General features: G+C 48.7%; 1 protein-coding gene across 2 annotated transcripts in view; it reads left to right on the top strand.

Annotated features, from left to right (window-relative positions):
• LOC144829436 (integrator complex subunit 6-like) overlaps positions 1 to 23,759 on the top strand; it is a 403,536-nt gene that overhangs the window by 371,659 nt on the left and 8,118 nt on the right. The gene's annotated exons all lie outside the window — the stretch shown is intronic.

The following is a 23,759-nucleotide window of genomic DNA, read 5'->3' on the forward strand; positions in this document are numbered from 1 at the left end:
CGCCGTGTTCCTGTGCGGCATAAATCCGGACTGATCCGGATGTATGATCGAAGGCAAATGTGGCAGAATCCTTAGTGCCAGGAGTTTAGCCAGGATTTTCACTTCCGCGTTCAATAGGGAAATGGGCCGATAGGAGGAACAGTCCTCCGGCGGCTTACCCGGCTTGGGGATTGTTACGATAGTCGCCACTCGTTGGTCAAGCGGAAGTGAGCCCTTCTCGAGACTGTCTCTGAACATCCCCAACAAATGTACACTGAGGGTCTCCGGCATCGCCTGGTACCATTCTATGGGTATACCATTCGGTCCCATCGCCTTGCCTGGGTTCAGTGCCCGAATGGCCAGTTGGATTTCCTCCACAGTAATATCTGCCTCTAAGTCGCTTGACGCCTCTGGTGACAGTGATTGGACCTCAATCGGAGCCAAGAGAGCTCTCGCGGTTTCGGATGTGACTGTCCGTTCTGGGGTGTATACTTGTTGGAAATAGGCCGCCAGTATCTCCGTGATGCGCCTAGGGTCTGAATGTGGCACTCCATGCATGTCCTTGAGCCGCTGTATCCCCCTGGAATTGGTCTCACGCTTATCCAGCCACGCCAGCATTTTCCCTGCTTTGTCCCCCACCTCATAAATTCTATTCTGAGTATCTGTTATGTAGCCTTTAACAACCACGCGGAGGTGATCGTTATACAACTGCTGTTGGAGAGTGAGTGCGTGTAGGGTGGAGGGAGAGGGGTGTAGCTCATGGGCCGTGGTCCGATCCCTCAGTGCCACCTCTAAAGCGGCCAGTGCCTGGGATTGCTGCCTCCTATACCCGGTTATAGTGTTAATTGCCTGCCCTCTCAGGACCGCCTTATAGGCTTCCCAGAGTGTCGCTGAGGAGCGTACTGAGTGTACATTTTCCAGAAAGTATTGTTTCGTGGCACGTGTAAGGGCCTTACGGACCTGTGGAATTTTAAAGTAGGATGCATGAATGGGGTAGATGCGCTTACGTGTTCTCGTTCGCATGGTGAGAGTCAGTGTGAGGGGTGAATGGTCTGAAACCCCCCGAGGGTGTATCACTAGGTTGTCAACGTGACGAAGGCCATCGCCCATTGACAAAAAGTAGTCGATGCGGGATAGGCTACCGTGCACTGCGGAGAGAAAGGTGTATTGTTGTGCGCCCGGGTGCAAGTGTCTCCAGATGTCAGTCATTCCCATGGCCATTGCAAACCGCCGCAGGTACGTATCCCCCCCCGCCAGGGCCGGTGTGGGGTGTCTATCTAGCTGTGTGTCCATGACTGCGTTGAAGTCTCCCCCTAGGATATTCTCCCCCTCCGGTAGAGTCAGCAGGAAGTCTCCTAATCTAGGGAGGTGTACTGAATGCAGTGCCGGCGGAATGTATACTGATACAAGGTTGAAAAGTGACCCCTCCCATTGCCCATGCACAGCCGCGAAGCAGCCTTGATCATCCGTGTGAGACGATAGAGGCAGGAATCGTGAATTCTTTTTTATTAAAATACCGGACCCTCTAGAACCAGACGTGAAGTCTGAATGAGCCCACATTTTGTAACCCCGTCTATCCAGAGCTTTTCTAGCCCCCCCTATTAGGTGAGTCTCCTGCAGCAAGGCCACGGTAGGTCGTAGTCGCTTAATAGCAGTCAATACCAACCCCCGTTTAACCTTGTCTCCCAAACCTCGAACATTCCAGGACAGTAAGGACAGAGTTGGGCATTGTGTATCGGTGGATTCCAGTCCCTCTAATGGTGTTATGTCGTTAGCCATTGGGAATTAAGGGGTATGAAATGGAGCACTCAGGAGGAACCAGTGGTCCAGACACTGCGCCACCGCACAATGAAGAGCCCAAAGGTGTCACGGGGGCCCCTGTCCGCGTGCATTGAGTCCCGTAACAGTGGGAACAACGTTCATGCCTGTATGGGTACAGTCTTAGCATAAATATTACAGAGCAATTCCTCTTCTCTGTTCCCGTGCCTAACTGGGTCAGGTGGTCCGATACCTCCCCCGAGTGGTATGGTGTACTACTTGGCCGTACATATGTGTTCCTAACAAACAAATTCGTAACTGTAAAAAAACAACCCGTCCCCCTTTCCCCCCTCCCTGCTTCCCTGCCTAACGGACTTTCAACTGCCCGCCTCCCCAACTGAGCAGAGTGCTTAACCCAACCCACAACCAGAGTACTTGCGTGTAAGGGGGAGAGTGTCTCCCCGAGCAGGCGGCATCCCTGCGTGCCTCAGGTGAGGTCATGCCAGTGTCTTCGTGCAGCAACTGAAACATGAAGGTGATGGTCAGCAGTTGTGGTCAGCGTAGATCCTGGGGGGGGAGGGTCACCCCTCTCCATCCGCCCCTCCTGTTCCGCGGGAGGGAGAGTCCTCTGCCCCCCCACCTCGACCAGATGCTTGCGAACCATGTCTGCTGTCGTCTCTGCTGTCGTGATCTGGTCCGCGGTTCCTGCGATGCCGGCCCACCGTGTGCCAACCTTCCAGCCAATCCCGGGCAGCCTCGGGGGAGTCAAAAAACCACACCTTTTTGTCCGCAACAACTCTCAATCGTGCTGGGAAGATCATAGAGTACGGTAAGTCTTTCTCCCTCAACGTTCTTTTAACTTCCAGGAACGTTTTCCTTTTCCTAGCCACCTCAGCCGTGTAGTCAGGGAAAAACGCAAGTCTCGAGTTTTGAACCTGAATGGCGGGCGCCACCCTGGCGGCCTGCAGAATGGCATCACGGTCTCTGAAGTTAAATAGTCGTGCTAGTATTGGCCGTGGAGGGCCCCCTGTCTTCGGTTTTCCCCCCGGAACGCGGTGGGCCCTTTCTACCGAAAAGAAGTTTGAGAGTCCCTTTGGCTGAAGTCGGGTTTTTATCAAGTCCTCCACATAGAGGTCCATCGCCCCTGTATCTTCGGATTCCGGCACGCCTAGGATTCGGACGTTGTTGCGTCTGGAGCGACCTTCCTGGTCATCCAGTTTGTCCCTCAGTATTTTGTTGTCAGCTTGAAGTCGCTCCATTGCTGTTTGCAGTTCAGACACGTCCTCCACCAACGATTTGGTGACGACCTCTACTTGCTTGACCCTCTCGTTCATTTTTTGGAGGTCCGCCCGGATCAGGGTGACTTCAGTGGCGGTCGCCCCGACTGTCGCCTGCACCTGGGCCAACGCCGCCAGGACATCCTCAAGCGTGGCCTTCTTAGCCCCATCCGTGTCCGCCGCTTTCCCGGTGTTTTTGCGTTGTTCCTGGGGCGGCGTCTGCTTCTCATACGCGAATTTATCCAGTTTTGCTTGGGTGGAGGTGTTTTTGGGGCCCCTGTTTGACATGGTAATGCACGATGTCGGCAGCGCCCAGACTCACAGCTCATCGGCGTTCGCGCCGACCGCGGCCGCACCAGCAAAACACTCCCGCCGCAGGCGCAGCCCGCAGTCCACAGCGAGGGGGCGAAGAGTCCCCCCCTCAGACTTACAGCCGTTAGGGGGCACCTCGGGTATGTATCGCTGAGTGCCGGCAAGGGTTATGCCAATCTGCGCAGGGGCACCGTTTGTGGTCCTAGGAGCAAGGTGGTCGCTTGATCCCCAAATCCTTATGAAGACTGTGTGGTGGTGTGCACCCCACTCTAGGCGGCAGCCGCCGGGGGTTCCTCCACTCCCTCCGGTGTTACTCCCGCGGATTGCGTGCGGGGGGTCGAACACAGTAATGAAGGGGCCCCGCAGGGACCCGCCGCCCCCCACTTGGTATTCCTGGGAACTGGAGCCAGTATAGTCCCGATAGGGGAGTCTCTGTCCGGTGCCTGGGCGCCGCTTGCACAAGGCGCGGAGGAATGGCGGCTACACCGCCGCTGCCAAAGGTCCAGAATGCGCCCACGACCAGAGCAACTGGCGGTGTATGGCTGTTCCAGGCGTCGCGGGGGTCAGCACTCACCTCGGGCCCCTGGAGGCACGATTGCGGGCTCTCCGGACCGCGCGTCCGGTGACCGACACTTCCTGCCGCACCCCCGCCGCTCCAGGGCAATTTCCGGCCGGTCACTCTCTCTCCGCGACCCCGCTGCTTCCAGGCTGGCAGTAGGCCCTCCGCACCTCCGGTGTCCGCTCCGCTTACCGAAGCTCGTCTGTGCTGCCACCGATGTCAATTCTTCAGCGTTGGGTGCCGCACGGACTCCGGGTCCGATCCCCTCCCTCCAGCACTGAAAAATCCAGGATTGATGTGACGGATTGTCGTGGGAAGCCGCCGTTACTCGGGAGCCTCTCTACGCTGCGGCCGCCATCGTCGGCTGCTAGCCACGCCCCCTCGCATTGCTCCTTTTTTAACAGCTTTGCTCTACACGGGGATTGGAAATCAATGTAGCCAAGACCAAGTTCATGACCTTTAATCAGCACAGAACTTTAGAGGAGGCATACTCTTGGAAGAGTTGCCATTAGAACAAGTAAATGCATTCACTTACTTGGGAGTAATTTTGCAAAAAGATATGAGATGGAGTCACCAGATTGATACCGCCACATTGAAACACCGTCAACTAGCAGGTGCCCTCATCACTGAGTTCAATGCCTCTTTGACTAAGCCAGTTACTACAGATTTATAATACAAAAGTAGTGATCCCTGTACTTTACGGGGCAGAACTCTGGGGCTTCGAGAAGCTTACTCAGTTAGCCATCGCAGAAAATAGGTTTCTACGAAAGATCACATGTCTACCGCAAAGCACACCGGTGCTTCTCTTGTTGTATGATTTAGGCAGGAAAGCATTGGTTGATCTAGCCAGGTTACGCCCCATTCTGTATTGGCGCAGAATCAGGTGTGCACCAGAACTGGCAACCTACGCTGTTGGCCTCAGGGACATAATTAAGGCAGACCCTTTTCAGCTGGTTACATGAGGTAAGAGCTTCCCTACTCAGTATCGGTCTGCATATTTTGTGAGAAAATCCAACAAGCACCCAGTTTCAATCTAAAGAAATCATAAAGGAAAGATATTGGGACTTGGTGACCCAAAATACACTCAGAAAAAGTGATAGTACAATGCAGACAGGGGGCTTTTTAGCGTTAAACCCTGGCCAATCCTGGAACATTATTGGGACATAATATCCAAATCTTTTGTCGGAAATAGTACTTTCAATGTAGAGTGGGCTCCCTGCCATTAAAATAATACACTGCAAAATGGGCTACATCAGGTGACACTAAATGTCCTACTTGCGAGGATTCAGAAAAAACGTACACCCACATACTGTTTGTCTGCCCTGCTTATGCTGGCCCCCGTAAAGCATGGCTTGTTCCAACTTGTAGGAATCTGGGTACCAGAAGGAGTAGTGTTGCACTGAGAATATTGCGTACTGATGCATCACCCTGTAACGCAATCTCAGTAGCACTAGCCAAGTGCTTGAGCTCGATGTGGGTCATCAGATCGCATACATTCCCAGTGACCTGATGAACCTGCAATTTTTTCTGTGATTGTGACTATGATAATCATTTTAAATATTTTATTTTATTTATTTATTTTTTCCCTCCTCATCTCACCGTGTCAAGTCTTTGTGGAACCTTTACAGCCGTACTCGATCTCTAAGGGCCACCAGGCTGACCATATTTACTTGGGTCACCAGACCTCCTCCCCTTTAGTACCGGGGACATGGTGTAATCATAGGAGTGTCCGAATCAGTCTTAAATCCCTTCCCCATCTTATAAGAGGATGCCAGATGTTAAGCGGCTTCTCCTCTGCCCTTTCGTATTCCAACCGGGCCATACTAAATGATGATCTTAGCCAGTCCTCACTGCCCGGGGGCCTCTTACATATTTCTCTCCTTGCCAGCAATATCAGATATAGGAGGAGCCCTTTATCCAAACTAGTAGCTGACTGAAAGAACAGACCGTCATCCCCAAAAATCACTAGGGAGGAATTAACTTTAATCGCAGAGCAAAAAAGTCCTGACATAGCCTGTCCTATCTCAGTCCAAAATTGATCTAGCTCTTTACATTCAATAAACATATGGATATCGTTGGCCAACAATTCCTGACATCTTGGACATTTCGGTGGAGGTAGAGGGGCAAATTTCCCGATTTTATAGGGAGTGTAGTAAAGTCTATTCACCACGAAGAAATGTGTTTTTTTTTTAAAACATGCAGGCTTTATATGTTTATACAAGATCTTCAAAGATGGTTCTAACATATCCTCTGCCTGGACAGCCAATGCAGAGTTGTTCCAAACCCCTTCTGCCGCTGGTATCCCTGTGTCATCTCCTTTTATTAGTTGCTGGTACCAAACAGAGATTTCTTTTGAAATTGGTGTAAAGGATCGAATAAACCTTTCTACTACCTCATTGTTCCCCATCTCCTCCGCTTCTGCTGTATGCCAGGACACTAGTTGAAGATATTTAAACATTTACAGATCTATCCCAACCTTGGCCCTCAAATACTCCCATGTGTGTATCCCATCCTCATCCATTAGCTCGTCCCACTTCATTATTCCAGCTCTTTGGATGGGTATAGCCAGGGCATCTTTTAAGCAGTCCGGGGTACCAGGTGAGTCCCAGATTGGAAATGAGGCTGAATAATACCCAATTCCACATCCTACCCTTACCCTGTACCATGTCTCCAGGGCTGTTTTTAAAATCTTTAAACGAACCCTTTTGAAGTATCTAAATTCGTCATTCCTCCCTTTGATTCTTACCATTTCCTGCAACAGTTTGCCCCAAGGTGAATCATCTGGCCTAGTGAGTAACGTACGGAGACTCTTAAACTGAAAAGCCACAACATAGAGGCTGATATCGGGGAGGGCTAAACCACCTTTTAATAATCTTCTTCTAAGTTTTTTCCAGGATAAACGTGTCCCTTTATTCCCCCACACAAAACTCCCAATCTTACCCTGTATCCTTTTTACATCTTTCTTGGGGAATAGTAGCGGTATGGTAGAGAATAGATATGTGAGCTTTGGAAGAATAACCATTTTGACCAAGTTCACTTTCCCGTATATTGTTAATGGGAGATTTTTCCACCTACTGAACAGACGGTCTATTTCCTTGGTAGTTCTGTCTAAGTTTATTTTAGGGATCCGATCTAATTCCCTCACTATATAAATCCCCAGGTATCTGAACTCCAAGCTCTCCACTCCTGCCCAATGATCTAAATTCCAGCACATAACCTCCGTCTTAGATCCATTCACCTTATAGCCGGACAGTGCCCCAAACTCTGCTGTCAGTTCCTCTATCAGAGGTATGGCTGTAACTGGGTCTCTCGTATACAGGATCAAGTCATCTGCGTAGAGGGCCAATTTAGAAATATACTGTCCAGATTGAAAGGGTGCTATAGTAGTATCAAGCCTTATTGCCTGCACCAAAGGTTCAATATACAGATTGAACAGTAACGGCGAGATAGGGCACCCCTGCCTGGTTCACTGCTTGATATTAAATACTGATGTTAGTGTTCCATTTAAAAGGATCCTAGCTGAGGCTCCCCTGTAACAATTCTGAAGTGTACTGATGAAAAGGGGCCCAAACCCCATTACTTCAAGGACTACCCAGAGGTATTTCCAGCAGACTTTATCGAACGCCTTGGCAGCGTCGAGGGCTATCACTGCCAAGGGTTCTGACTTTCCTACTGCTATATCGATGTTTCCCAGTAGGAGGTGCGTTTGATCCTCAATATGCCTACCGGCCACAAAGCCCTTCTGGTCCTCATGGATCAACATAGGTATCAATTTGGCCAATCTCCCTGCCAAAATGCCTACAAAGATTTTATAATCTGCATTTAGCAGGGAGATTGGTCTGTATGAATCTGCTCTCTGAGGGTCCTTGCCGGGCTTCAGAATTAAAACTATTATTGCTTCCCTCCAGGAGTTTGGGACCCTACCCTTTAGTGAATAGATTGAATTAAATATGATTTCTAATATCGGGCATAGCTCCTCAGTTAGATGTTTATATAGCTCACTGGGTAATGCGTCTGTGCCCGCAGCTTTTTTATTCTTTAATTTCTTAATCTGTACTGAAATTTCTTCTATTGTGATAGGGGCATCCAGGGTGTTCCTCCCCTCCTCAGATAGCCTAGGCAAATTCTTGTTGCTCAACCATGTATATATGGCTTCTGTAGGCGGGTTCACCTCTTCTCTATATAGACTTGAGAATAAGGAAAGAAGGCAGTTCTGCATATCCTCAATATTTCTTGATGTTTCTCCATTATTGTTATTGATTATTAACTCCTTTATGTCATTTCTCGCACGGTCAGTTCTAGATTTCCACGCTAGTAATGCTCCTGCCTTTTCCCCGTATTCAAAGTTATCCATCCTATTGGAATCCCACTGAGCTTTACACTTAATGTCTAGATGCCCTCTATATGTTTGTTTAGCTAATTCTAGATCCGATTCGATCTGAGAGAGTCTTCCCTGCTCATTGATTTGTACATTAATCCTTTCCTGCTCCAACTGCCCTATTATAATCTCAAGATCTTTAAGTACCCTTGCCTCCGATCTGTTCTTGGCACAGACTATTGCATGTAGCTTCCCTCTGAGCCATGCCTTATAGGCGTCCCATATATAATCAGAAGTAGTGGACCCCATATTAAATAGAAAAAATACTGCTGTATATGCCCGGATAGATTGTATTGTCTCTGTACTAGAAAGAATAGACCTCTTTAATGTCCATCTAGACTTGTCTGTGTTACGCCTTTCACATAGACTAACTGAAGAGGGGAACGGTCAGATAGAAGGCTGGGCTTTACTTCTACCTTCTTTATATCATTAATTGAGTGCCTATCTGTAAACATGTAATCTATCCTAGGGGCATGCTTAGATTTCTTGCTGTAGAATGTATGCCCCTGTACTACACCCTTCTTGGTTCTCCACAAATCCTCCAATTCTAGATCATGAATCATATTCTTTAGTGCGCGCCGTATCTTTGGTGCCCCTACATAATTACTCCTGTTGGATCTATCCCTTATTGGGTCCAATAGGACATTGAAATCTCCCTCCACAATATACGGTGGTGCCTCCAACATCAATATAGATTGTAATTTCAAGATGTAGGAGGGGTCATCCATGTTAGGGCCATAAAAGGAAGGACACACGACATTGATACCATTCAACAACATCTTTACAACAATCCATCTCCCAGATGAATCTGTGTGAACCCCCCTAACTGTTGCCGAGGAACCCTGTTTCACAAGTATAGCCACTCTCCTATTGTGCGCTGTCTGAAGCGAAACCTCAAAATCCTTTATACATTTAACCTTCGAGAATATAGTTCGACTTTCGAGTACACTCAGATGCGTCTCCTGTAGTAGGCAGATCTGGGCACTCGAGATTTCCAGATATTTAAGAATAAGTCTCTGTCTGCGTAGACATCGCATTCCATTCACATTCCATGTGACAAAGGTAGTCCGTTTATCCCTTAAACTTTGTTCTCCCATCATTCTTCCTACTGCTTGACAAGTGTAATTCCATACCACTAGTGAGATGAGTATTTTTTTGAATTTGTTCCCTATGCTCCCCCACCCTGTGCTCCCCCTTTCCCCCCACCCCACACACCTTCCCCCAGTGCCCTACCCCCACATTAGGAACCCTCCCTTCCAATAGGCAAGGCCTATTTGGCTAGGCTCTCTCTCTTAGACGCAGTTTTATTATTTATTAAACAATAATGCTCTGTTTATTCATTAATCACCATATTGCAGCCCTTAGCAGCTCTGATCATTCATGGTTTTTGATTCCCTACAGAAAACATCAGGGGAAATAAAAGGTACACAACATATAGATACCAGAAAGGGGAAAAACGTCCTATCCTTATCATTCACTTCCTTTAGAGCTTTTTTCTTTCTTAATTTTCAGAATCAAGTCATCAGCTTCCTCCCCTGTTTTGACCAAGTGCATGTGGTTGTTCCACATCACCCTTAAATGTGCCGGGAACTTTAACTGTGCCTTGACCCCCAAACTATTCAATTCATCCAGTCTTTTCCCCAGTTCCCATTGCTGTCACATGGGAGATGTCCGACCTTATTTGAAAATTAAAGGGGTTGGAGCTATTGAATGCAATTGATTTTTCTTTCAAGGCTGATGATAAGATTTGCTCTTTTACCGTGTAAGTCAAGAAATTCACCAGGATTTTCCTTGGTTTCTGCCTGGCAAGATTCCTTCGAAAAGGGTCTCGATGAACCCTCTGAATTTCCTGTACAAGATCAACCGTTTCATCTCCTTTCAGAACAGTCCCCCTTATCAGCGATATCACAAAGCCCATTAAATCAGCTCCTTCCATTGCTTCTGGCACATTGAGTATTTTTAAGTTATTCCGCCGGGAATGGTTCTCCAACCTCTCAATGTCCTCTTTTAACTCTCGGTTTTGTACACTTAGTTTCGCCACTACCTCATCAGTAGAGCGCACTGACTCCCTTATCAGTGGAACTTGTTTCTCCAACACTTCTGTCCTTAACGTGACATCATCAAGTCTTTTTGCCAGAGCTTCACATGAAGCCTGAATAGCGGCCTGGTTGGCTTCAGAGGTCGAAAAACGGCTAGCTAATTCTGATTGATTACTTTCCGAGACCGTAAACCTGTTCGATATTTCTTCCTTCATAGTTAAAAGAATATCCGCCAGCGTTGAAGAGGACACATCAGTTTTACTAGTGGCTAACTTACTGGCACCAGTACACGCTAGCCCTCCCTGCAACTCGGGCATTACGGGGTTTTCCTGATGTTCGGTAGGCGAGGGACTAATTTTATCATTTTAAATATTTTAAACATTTGAAATACCTTTTCCATGTATATAGTACCTGCTGCTTTTTCTCCCTGTTGCTGTTTTACTACCTACTATTACTTGAATGTGTCTTTTTAACACAATTAGTATGAATACTCTTTTGCTCATGATTGCCTATACATGATACCAAATAATGTTATACTTTTTTATAACCGCTTTGTTTTATGGCTAAAAATATTTTATGTTTCTGTAGACTTACTTTTATGACATATGCTGTTGAATAAAGGTTTTGGAGCATGATTGTTGGCAGCACATAAAATGCCACAATGTTTTGTTTTGTGGGTGAAGAAGGCTGACGTATAGTGAACTTTACTGCCTCTTGTTCTTCTAAAGTGGAAGAAATGTCCTTCTTAATGAGCCTTGGCGCCAGCAAAGTCATAATTAGTCAGATGCTTCATGTTACATCTAAGGAACCTTTTAATTCTTAATTTCTAAGTGATGTTGATACATATGAGTTTAAGATGCTACATTGTTGCAATGTTCTCCCCCAGCACAACAGCTGAACCGCAGTGATTTGAGCCTGATTGTGGGTAAAACAACAGGTTGCATAAGAGGTACATGTTTAAGCGTGCCACAATTCAAGTCACGCCTTGGAAGACCACATTGCCTGGGGCTACGAAGACCTGTTAGACCACATTGCCTGGGGCTACAAACACCTACTGCCATGCGCTTGTAATCTCCTGATTTAAGCCCACAGAACATGCCAAGGAACATAAGTACACATGCTCTGTCTGACACGGGACATGAGAAAGTGAAGGAGGGATCTTAAGAAACTTTGTGGGCAGAAAACAGAAATGAGATTGCCCTGAGACGCCAAAACAACAGCAAGTGTAGTGAGAGGTTCTGGCCCAGTCCTTCAGGTCAACTGAGAAACTGGCAAGAGAGTGGGCTACCACAAGAGTGGAACAGCAGCAGAGGATGACACTGAAGGCCCTGACTTCCCAGCCTTGGGTGTACCCTTTGTGTGGCAGGGTGGATTGCATGCAACCTGGACTGTGTTTCTACAAAGTGGAGTCGGACCCCTGAGGGGGGATGGAGTGCAAAATAGTGGCAACAAAATGAGCAACATGGATGTCAAATGCCCCTCTAGCAAGCAAAACTGAGCCTTCATTACTATTGGGCCATTACATTTTTGCATACCCTGATACATTTTGGAAGGTTAACCCTGTCGATATTTAGTGGGGCAGTAAAATAACCAATAAACATGCATTACATGTGGATTTTGGTGTGCTAAGGATCAAAATATGAATGTCATTTCCAATTACAAGGGAAAAACTCTTATTTGGGTGGTATTCCTTGCGCTTGATAAATTCTGACTCAGCAGAATTGGATTTTATGGGGGTTCAATAAACATTGTACCAACCACCGGCCAACTGTTATTGAGGGCCGAAAAGTCATTGTTCAGGCTGAACATTTCTTCTTTACCACACCAGAAGCAGTGCGGGCTAGGTGGAGGAATAGAAGACCTTTAAAACTAGACCCAGAGGGATTCCAATGCCCAAAACTGAAACCAACCGTCAACAAGGAAGGTGCAGTAGAGAGGCAGCAATACGCGTGAAAAAGAGGAAACCTAGTACAGGCCTGTATTGGCTCCATAAGAGGCCAATAGAGATGAAGATCCTCACACCAGACAGAGGAAGACAGTCCGCAAGCTGATTCAGACTCCTACCACATTGATGTGGTCAGAGAAGAAAATGCAACAAATGCAATACGTACTGACCCATTGTAGATCTACTTAGCTGGAGAAAGACAAGCAGAAAAAGGAGGCAATTGAAAGAGCCATCGAATAAACTGTTCTTAAAGAGTGGATTGCATTGAGACACACTGGAAAAGTGGGGCTGTGCTAGAATTACCACATTGTTTGAGGAGTTGTATGGGTCCTAGAGTGAGAGAGAACAAATCTAATCTTCTAACCACAGGAATATTGATGATGTCTCACAACAGTGGTGCCTAATACAAACCCATGTTTTTGTGGCTCACAAAGTTAGATACCATAACGCCCAGACGATAAAAGATGGACTATGATTAGGCTTCTATCGTGGAATGTGAATGGTCTACTTAACAATGTGAAGAGGGACGTGGTCATGGACGTGGTGGCGGGAAGGGGACCAACAGATATAGGCTGGGGGCTCTAATGCTCCAAGAATCCCACTTATAGGAATTTAACAGTAATTTCCTGAGTCAACAGATCCTTCACTCTGTGCTCCATGCTAGATTTACCTGAGGTTCTAGAGGGGTGGTCACCCTTTTTTAGAAAGCAGCTGTCCTTCCATGAAGGCAGGGTAGGATGAGGAATACTAGGCAGGTACATCATGATCTCCGAACCACTGTGGGGGTATCAGTCATAAGTCTATGTCGGTATATGCCACTTTCACCCTGACAAAGGGATTTCTATGCAAACTACATGTATTCATGCTTGAGGCCTACCAGGACATTTGGCTATAGGGAAACACTTCAACAAAGTTATGCACCCAGTGCTGGACAGAAGTAATGCATCGTCTGCGGGCCAGAACAGTCCTTCTTAACTTACCGAATTTGTGAATTCATGATAAGTGAAGTTTTTCATCATTTAGCATTCAAAAACACAATCATCCTCCTTTTTCGCCAGGATGCATTAGTCATTCACTCTGTTTGAAAGAATTTCTCTCCCGGCAGTGGAGGCAGGCAAGATCACAGTAGTACAAATTCATGAACCATGACTATTGCACCATGCACTAGTTGTGCTGACCTTAGGCATCTGGGTATGTGGCCATTTAGTGCCTAGTGGCTCACCAAATCAGAGCTCAGTGAAGCCCCTAGAGAAGACAAATATTTCTGACCCAACAAGTGTACAGTGACCCTTCCCAAAGAAACTTTGGGAACCCTTTAAACCAATGATGAGAGGGTAAGCCCTTGACGGCACTCAACACCATACATGGGATAGGCTGGAGGTGCTTGAACGCCTAAAGATGGAGGTGCTAGAGTCGAACCAATGAAGCGAAACAAGGATCTGCCTAGAAACTTCCAAACTGTGCTACCTACAAGTCCTGCTGGATGAAGCCGTGCAAATGTGGAAGGCATCCCATCACAGGTTCTATGATCAGGGCAATAAAGAAGGGGAACTGTTGTGTCAGAGAGGATGAGGTGAACCCATTGAGGACCTTCTGGGTGTAATGGGACACGGGGTAGAAAGTGGATTAGTTGTTTGCACAATATTATCACAATCTGAATGGCCTGCAGCAGCAAAACCATACAGACATGATACAGAACTTTGTGACTAGCCTTCCATTCACCTTTCACAGTTCTTTGGATACTTGCAACTGAGCCATGCACTACAACCAAACCTTAGCACATCAACAACCATACTGGACTTTAACCTTCAAGAAGTCAATCTCACCCTTGAACTGTAACTGGATAAAATTATTTTAAGTATATAGATAACTGGCACACTCCCGTCTCTAAGGAAAGTGTGGTAGCCACATAATGATCTACCGGAGGATAGTGATTGGCTGACAGAGCTAATGGCCCCACAGTAGATAGCTATGACTGCAAGATTCAGCTCCACTAGCTACACTATATTTATTCCACTAAATGTTTGCTCTGCCAGTTTTCAAAGTGACTCATTCTCCCTCTGCCTGAGGTGCAAGACAGAGGAAGGTGACTTCATGCACACGATATGGGTATGCAACATTTAATCAGTGTTTCTAGAAAACGGTAGTGCTAAGACTCTCTGAGTTTGTAGGAACTACAGTATTTCTAATTCTGTAGGTGGCACTGCTATGTCCTACACCAGTGGATCTTAAACTTTTGATTTCTGTGAACCCCCAGTTAATCATTACTGGAGTCCGTGGACCCCCACTGAACAATTATTGGAATCTAAGGACTCCCACTGAGTCATTACTGGAAGTCAAAGATCCCAGCCTAAGCAATTTCAATGATGTGAGCCACAAAACTATACACAAATGAAGAAATATTTTAATTTATTCACTAACAAATATACAAAAAACACAAATTTATCTTTTTTGGGCAGTTTTTTTTTTTTTAATTCAATTAAGACAACCCATCATCCACACTATGTTCTGTGTGATGTGTAGGAAAGTGGGTTTCTGTTGCAGTACTCCCCCTCCACCCCACCTTTTGCCTTATTCTGATGCATCTTTGACTAAGTGTGCATTAGGTTCCTGTTAACCGTGTTCCCAGTGCCTGTGTTCTTTCCCAAAACTGTACCATTGTTTCCACAATTGGCACACCTTAGAGGACTGCCTGCCTTCTAAAAAGACTCCTAATCCCCTGTGGACAGCGGACCTGTCCAGAAGGTAAACAACTTTAAAGACAAAGTGCTCTGCCTGTGGAACCGCGAAACCGGCTACCTCTGCACCTGATGCCCATGCCCGAGTTCCAGTAGCCCACCAGTCCAACAAAGGCTCCCCAGTGATCCTGAGCAAGAGTCCCTTGTGGGTTGACCCCTACCAGACCCCACGCCAATGCCTACAGCCTCCTGCAGCCTCTGCACGACTACCCCCCAACCGCCACCTGCACCTGTAAGCTGATTTCCGAGGCCAAAGGACACCTCTGCACCTGGAGACCCTGGGCATTGTGGAGATCTTTCTACGGTGTCCCAAAGCTCCAGCACATCCCAACTTACCTGTGCAGCTTTAAGTTTCCTTCGATTGGCCTCCTGGCCTGCGCCTGCAGACTTTTTCTAACTTCAAGATTCCCCGTTGGTTTGTAGTGGGCGCCCATAGCTGTGTTGGCACTCTGCTCCCAGCCTCCCCTGTGCCGCTGGAGGTGTAAGTTTGGTGCTGACTTGAAGCCCTCCTGTCCTTACCTTAACCTCCGGAGACTGGGTTACAAAACGATGCTACTTACCTGTAAGTTGTACCACTTTAATTGCCCCCTTTCTCCATTGGATAACAATGGCACTGGATACCGAGTTTGACCCATGCACCCGGCCGGCGGCCCCCCCAGTGCCGCTTGTGGTGCAGTTTTGGCACATACCTGAACCGTATCTGGTAATGATTCTTTATCCAGAAACCCAATATCGTAAATTATTTACTTACCTGCATATTGCTGATTGTTTTCCACCAATTGAATAACATTGTGTGTTGAAAAATGCACTATGTCCACTTTTTACATTGAAAAACAGTGATATTGCAAAACGTATTTACCTGCAACAAAGTATCTTTGGTTCTATAAAATAAATATACTAAAATTGATAGTTTTACAAACTTGGTCTCAGATTTAGTCATTGAGTGTGTGTAATCATTTCTTGCCTGTGTGTGTACAATAAATGCTTAGCACTACCCTCTGATAAGCCTAACTGCTCGCCCACAGTACCACAAAAGAGAGCATAAGTATTATCTACTTTAGCCTCTGTACAGCGTCTGGGGATCCACCGAACTCTGTGCACACTGTACCTCATTGTGGTATAGAATATACAGAGCCAGCTTCCTACATGATGCACTTGAACTGCCCCATGAATCAATCTGAGGTTACCAACTTAATTCTTAGCTGCCAATATCAAATTCCTTTACATCTACCAAACATTTTAAAGTTTTTTAATTTTCAATTTAGATTTTTTATTTATATACACGTTACTAATCTGTTAATAATATTTAGCAGGGCCTGAACCGGAGAGCTGCGCTGGGGGACTCACGGAGGTGACGGACTCGAGGGCCCACTCTTTTCCACCTTTGGGCCTCCGGCGTCGGCTGGCAACGGGGCGCCGAGTGGCGGAGAGCCGCCCACATACACGAGGGCGCAGTGGGATGCGTCCCTGCACTACAGTATAGCTGGGGCCTGCAGGATACACAGGGATGAGTTGATCCCGGAGAAGAACGTGGACACTGCTCATTATTTGTAACTGGTGTGTGCTCCCTGACGCCGGGCGACCCTCAGTGGAGTGGAGGGCGCCTGCTCCAGACGTGGGCACTGTGCTGGCATAGGACGATATCCCGGCCTACGGCTTTGGGACTGAGGCGGAACAATTCACCCACGAGTGCTGTGACGAACGTTTGTGGGTTCTCTCAGATGGCGGATGTGGATGGCAACATGGCGGCCGGACGGAGTCAGAGCATGACGGCTGGGCCGGACGGGGCTGACGCTCAGCAGGAATGCCCAGATGCATCGGCGCAGGAACGCAGGTTGAACGCTCGCCTAGATAGTATATTGGAGGCGATTACAGCGACCAAAGAGTCCTTGCACAGGACATAGGGCAGGTGGCTACGGGGCTGGGCCTCCTGAGGGCGGATCACGCCAAACTATCTGATCGGGTGAAAGACACTGAATCGCTTCTTCAGGAGCTTAAGCCTGCGGTGGTCACCGCGGAACATAAACTTTCTGATATCCTGGCCCGACTGGCGACGCTGGAGAAACGAGCAGAGGATTCCGAAAGTCGCAACCGCCGGAACAACGTCAGGGTGGTGGGCCTGCCGGAAAAAAATCGAAGGGGACGATGCTGTGAGGTATATGGAGGACTGGTTCAGGTCCACGGTTGCTCCTGAAGGCTTGTCCCCGTTCTTTTCCATTGAGAGGGCGCATAGGGTCCCGTCTCGTACTCCCATGCAGGGCCGTCCCCCCCGACCAATGATAGCCAGGCTTCTGCATTTCAGGGACAGGGACCTGTTGATACAGAGGGCGAGATCGGCGGGACCCTTCCAGGTGGACAATAGCCGAGTAACAATCTTCCCGGACTACACCCAGGAAGTTCAGAGGAATAGAGCGACCTTCCTTGCGGTCAAGAAAGAGCTCAGAGAGGAGGGTATTCAATATTCGCTGCTCTTTCCGGCCCGGCTGAGAGTGATACTGGATGGACAGACCCATTTTTTCCACTCCCCTGATGAGGCCTGGTCGTGGCTAGAAATGTATAGGGTGGGAACTGACCGCCAGCACAAGGATGGGAAGGAGAAGAAGAGGCCGACTCAGATCCGAAAGTCTCAACGGATCCGCAAACGCAACAGGCTAAAGCAGGCGATGAAGGAAGAAGCGTTGGCAGCGGAACGGAGGGGAGCGTTGGCTGCCACGGCGACGATAACGGGCTCGCAGCACAGGGAGTTGGAGGAGGACTCGGAATCGGACAGCCGAGGCCGCAAATCAGGTGGAGAACTTTCTGAAGCGGACAGCTCTGTGGGACCGTCGGTCACGCCGCAAACGGCGGATGGGCTGTTTAGCGTATAAATGTGGGGGTGCGATGGTGGCTCTTCAATGGTGAACGTTTATCCAGTTGGTCAGCGTTTAGCAGGTACTCTGTTGTAATTTCACATGGGATCTTGGGCATGGGGTGTGGGTTGGCCCGCCGCGGGTTGGTGTCGAGTTACCCCCCTATTGCCCTTACGGCTCCTGTGGCGTCTGCCACAGATTAGTGTGATGTGTGTATTGTTGTGGGTTTGGATGGAGGCTGAAGCGACGTTGTTAGGTCCTGTCCTGGGGAGTGGGGTTGGGGAAGTTTCTTGGGGTGTTGGGGGGGGGTGGGTGTGGCTGCAACGATGTAATGGGTTGGTTGGTACAAGTGAAGGGGAGGAGGGACAGCAGCGATGGGGTCATTACCTGATGTGAAGTGCATAACATGGAATGTTCGGGGTCTCAGAACAATGTCTAAGAGATACAAGGTGCATGCTTATCTAGTGAGACGGGGTGTTCAAATTGCCATGCTACAGGAAACTCACTTAACCAAACTCGAATGCGATGCATTGCAGAAAAGGTGGCGTGGCCAAGTGTTTGGAACCTCTTATTCGGCGTTTGCGAGGGGGGTGCTGATATGGGTCAGGGAGGGAGTCCCATTCCAGGTCACGGATCGGGTGGTGGACCCCGGAGGTCGGTATGTGGCAGTGAGGGGGAGGCTGCATGGTTCTGAGGTGGTATTGTGTAGTGTTTATGCCCCTAATGTTGACCAGGCCCGATACTTTGCTGTCCTCTCGGGCTCCTTGGCCCACTTTCTGGCGAGCCCCGTTATCCTGGGGGGGGACTTTAACTCAATCACAGATATAGTGTGGGATAGGTCCCATCCGCCGTTGGCGGAATCCCCGGTACGTAAGCTGTCGGAACGTAGGAGGGACTGGCAGGACAGGTGGGGTTTGCTGGATGTGTGGAGGATGCAACATCCTACTGATAGAGATTATTCCTTTCATTCGGCGCTGCACGCTCTACATGTCCGAATTGATTCTATATTGTGTAGCGCCCCCGTGGCAACCATGGTGGTCCATACTGAGTATCTTGCTAGGACCATCTCGGACCATAACCCCCTGTTGATGGCGATCAGATGGCAGAGGACGAGATCTGAGATCCCTACCTGGAGGCTACGGCCGGACACTTTAGAGGACCTGGTGTTTGGGGAAACGGTTAGACAGGGATTAACGCTGTATTTTGATGAGAATGAGGGCTCGACTGCGACGAGATCGCTGGAGTGGGACGCAATGAAGGTGGTGGTGCGAGGTGTGTGCATGGGTAGCTTCTCGAATGTAGGACGTCCGTCCTGGCGGATTTGGGAAAAGCGGAATGTGTGTTGAGAGACATTGAGAGGAATAGGCCGGAACGACTGGATTTGCAAGAACGACTGATGGAAGCGAAGGAAGTGGTGGCAAGGGAAACAGAGAGATTGAGATGTTATGATTATAAGCTATACCTCGTAAAGGTCCATGCGGAGCGGGATAAGGTGGGCACGTTGTTGGCAAGGATTGCTGACCCAGTGCCGAGGAGCGGCCCGATTATGTGCATCAGAACCGAAACGGGGGAGGTGGTCCACTCGCCGACAGCCATTTTGAAGCGTTTTCAGCGGTATTACACGGGCCTGTATGATACGCGGTTGGAGGCGGGCCCCTCGGATATAAGTGATTATTTACGCGAGATACAGCTCCCAGTGCTAGACGAGGAGCCGGCGAAGGATCTGGGGGGTCCGATCACTCTTATGGAGATCCGAGGGGCTATTAAACAGATGGCCAGGAACAAGACGCCGGGGGTGGATGGACTGCCTGTTGAGTTTTATGCAAAATACGTGGAGGTGCTGGCACCCAGATTGTTAGCGGTGTACTCGGAGGCGATGACACTGGGGCGCCTTCCCTTTTCCATGAGAGAAGCGCTGGTAGTCCCGCTTCTGAAACCGGGTAAGGATGCACTGGAGGTGACGTCATACAGACCCCTGTCTATGCTGACGGTAGACTACAAAATCTTGAGTCGCATATTGGCTACCAGACTGCTCCCGCATATGACCATGTTGGTACACGCCGATCAGGCTGGGTTTATCCCTACTAGGAACACCGCCACTAACACTCGCAGGTTGATCGGTATAATGCAGGATGCCTTGGGCTCGGACGGCGCGTCGGCTGTTCTGTCAGTGGATATCGAGAAAGCCTTTGACAGCCTTGAGTGGTGTTACCTGGATACGGTGCTGGAGAGGTTCGGACTCGGTGACGGGTTTGTGCGCTGGACGAAAGTACTATATTCGTCGGCCACGGCCAGGGTGCGAGTGGGGCCACTTATATCATCTGCTTATCCGGTGCGTAGGGGAACTAGGCAGGGCTGCTCGCTCTCTGCGATGGAGCCGCTGGCGGCACGGGCCAGGGCGGGGGAATCCTTTCTGGGAGTCCGCTGCGGAGAGATTACTCACTACATTTCCTTATATGCCGACGACCTGTTGCTGTATTTGGAGGACACGGAGGTGGCCTTGCGTGGGGCCATGGGGCTGCTCTCCTCCTTTGGCGAAGTGTCAGGGCTAAACGTGCACTGGGATAAGACCTGTGTTTTCCCGCTGCGAGCAGATGCTCAGCGCCCTACTCTTGCGACGAACGTGGTGTGGGAAGACAGGTGCTTTACATACCTGGGAGTCCGGATCTACCATGATGCGGTGAGCCTACTGGAGGGTAATGTGGGGCGGTGTATCAGGGGATTGCGTGGCTGCATGTCCTTCTGGGCTACTCTCCCTTTGTCAGTGCAAGGACGGGGAGCACTGTTGAAAATGGTGGCGCTCCCTCGACTGTTGTATTATTTCAGGACCCTGCCTGTCTGGATCCCGCAGCGGGTTTTTAAAGATCTGCGATCGATGATTATTGAGTTCCTGTGGGGGCTTGGCAGACGCAGGGTGGCGTTGCACACCATGATTCGGCCCAAACTTGAGGGGGGGATGGCAGTGCCGGATTTTGAATTATATTATCTGGCGGCCCAACTCCAGATTCTGACGCAGAATGTGGCTAGGGAGTTTAGGGGTCCTGACCAGGTCCGGGGGATGGGTATCCAGAGACACGTCCTCTCCTACATTGTTATGCAGCAGCGGTTGGCGTTACGGGGGCTTACCTTAGAAGAAAAAACCCTCCGACTCTGTTGGAATAGGAGCCTGAGGCGAGCACGAGCAGTGCGACCGTATGCCCCGGAGATTCCCATGGGGATGCTGACGGCTCTACCGCATGGGGGAGATTGGTCTCCGCTGGCGGCATGGGAAGAGCTGGGGCTACAGATGGTGGGCGATCTGTTTGTGGAGGGGGTGTTGGCCCCGTTCGCGGTGCTCCGGGAGCGGTTTGGTCTCCCGGATGGGGATTATCTCCTGCACGTGGCGGTAACTGCGGCAATACGGAAGCACTGGAGGGGGGGACTGACGGAGCCGAGCACGACCATGGCCTGCCAGTATGTGGTGATGGCCGCGGGTACAATCAAGGCGGTGACCTGTCTCCAATCGCGGATGTTGAACGATGGGCTAGAACCGCTCACGGCGCTGAAAGCTAAATGGGAGGACAGTGTGGGCAAGCCTATTCCGAACACTGAGTGGGGCCACATTCTGGCTCGGACGTGGAAGGGTAGCAGGAATGCCCGGTTCCAACAAATTCATTTCTTCCTCTTGCACAGAGCGTATCTGACTCCGGGGAAACTCCACCGGCACTTTAAGGTGCGAGACGCGGCATGCCCGAGGTGCCTAGCCAGTGAGGTTGAACTGGACCACATGATGTGGGGTTGCCCGAAGCTGGGTACATATTGGACCGAGGTGGGCGCCCTTCTGAATGCGGTTACAGATAGGGAAGTGGACTTTGACATGGCAGCTTGCCTCCTACTATGGTTTCCCCACACAGCAAAAACGAAAGTCACGAGCAAGTTCATTGATTTGGGGCTTATGTTAGCGCAGAGGGAGATCACCTGGCGTTGGAAAGCTAAGGAAGGCCCGGCTGTGGGACGTTGGACGAATGAGTTGTTGAAGTGGTCGAGGTGTGAGAGTGTATTGAGACTGCGGCAGGCCACGAAACTGGGGAAGGAGAAGGGCTTGGAGGCGGCAAGAGCTTGGGAAACGATTGTGCAGGCTCTGTGTGATCACTTAACGGTAGACACGGAGGAGAGACTCTCGGAGGCTGAGTTCCAGGAAACTAGTAGCACGAACATCTGATTATATTTGACGACGCACTGTCATGTCCAACGCACATCATCACCACCCACATCAGCAGCAGTTGGAGGGAGGGGGGGGATAGAGGAGTACGTAGACTGCCCTGTTAGAGTGGAAAAGTGGATGGCGCAGAGTATTCACCGGGCGGGTTGTCATGTTGCAATAGGAGCGGGTTAGGCTCTGTGGACCTACTGAGCTTGAGTGTTGTTAGTGTGGTGGGTACGGCCCTTCTAGGGGGTATTTGGGGGGGGGGGAGTTGTTGTTGAGGGTACAGAAAATGCGGAATCAGGATTGTGTTGTTGACCAGACGTCCCTGTGTACCAGGTTGGGAGACCTCTCTTGCACATTGATTTAACGCCGCCCTGCCTCCGGGATGTGGGCTGATGGGCTGTGTACTACTTGGGACAAATGTGGCATCTTGTATGAGGACGGGGCTGATGGTTGACATTCCCGATGTTTTGTCTGTAATTCTGCAATAAAAACATACTTTCCCAAAAAAAAATTAATCTGTTAATAATATTTAGTTTTCTAAGCATTCATGGACCAATGAGTAGGCTTTGCGGACTGCCAGGGGTCCCCGTACAACAAGTTGAAAACCCCTGTCCTACACAACCTCAGCTTTGGCAGTTCTCTGTGCCTTTTGTGGGGCTGGACTGGGTAATTGCGAAACAAGACCGCGCTCCGATGTGGAAGGCGGCAGAAGCACCAAACCAGTTGAAATGGGAAACAGCCTTAGAATACTGATATATGAGGTCAGTGGGTGCTCGCAAGTACATAAAAACATTTGGAAGGTGTGGATAGACTACAAGAGGGTGGTACATTGGGAAGGATTCAATATAGTGGTACAAGGGTGTAAATTAAAGAGGTGGATATCACAGGCAACACATGAATTAACATTCATGGTAGTGTCGAATGTAACTGTAAATCAACTAGGCATAATGTAATTGTCCGAGATGCTTTATTTCTGTTAGAATGCTAATAAAATGGGGTTTTTAATACAAAATACCACATTTTCTGCAATATCCTATTTTTTCAGGTTATGAAAAAATCTTCTGTCTTCTTGAAAATATACAAGGGCTGTTAGATGTATAAAAACATTTGACTGAATTTACTGTTAAAGAAGCAGCAAGGTTTTTGTTACAGATTATACCATTTTTATTATAATAGTCAAATCTTTATTGAGCTCCAAACATAGCCTTTTAAATTAACTTCTTAATTTTCCAGAAGTTGTGTGTGAGACAAACTAATGCGCGGATGGTAGATGCTGATTCAGGTGTCAACTTTGAGAACACTAATACCCCATCTAGAAATGGATGACTGATTTGCAATATTATGAGCACTTGATCTCGTGAGTTTTGTCAATTGAACTAGAGATCCGTCAATTAACTGCCTATGGAGGAGTAACCCTTTTTATATTCAAGAGCCCTGATGAAGTTTGATGAAGTTCAAATCCTCTGAACGAAACACGTTGGCTGGCTGCTCTCTTGGTTAGTTTTATGAAACATACAATAAGTGAATAAAGGAAGCTCTATCAAGATACATAATTGTGGACTTTTTCAGTTTATTAGGTGCACCATTCCGTGTTGCCATTTCCATTTGTCTCTAATGGGCGTATCATGCAAAGGCAAGTATTGTGAATGGAGTCCACCAAGCCTTGATTCAAAGGAACTGTGTTGGAGTGCGGTTGCAGGTGCCCTCCATTGTTGTTTGGTTCTTTAAATGAGTTT

Source organism: Lissotriton helveticus, chromosome 4_1 (assembly GCF_964261635.1).
Source record: "Lissotriton helveticus chromosome 4_1, aLisHel1.1, whole genome shotgun sequence".
NCBI lineage: Eukaryota > Metazoa > Chordata > Amphibia > Caudata > Salamandridae > Lissotriton > Lissotriton helveticus.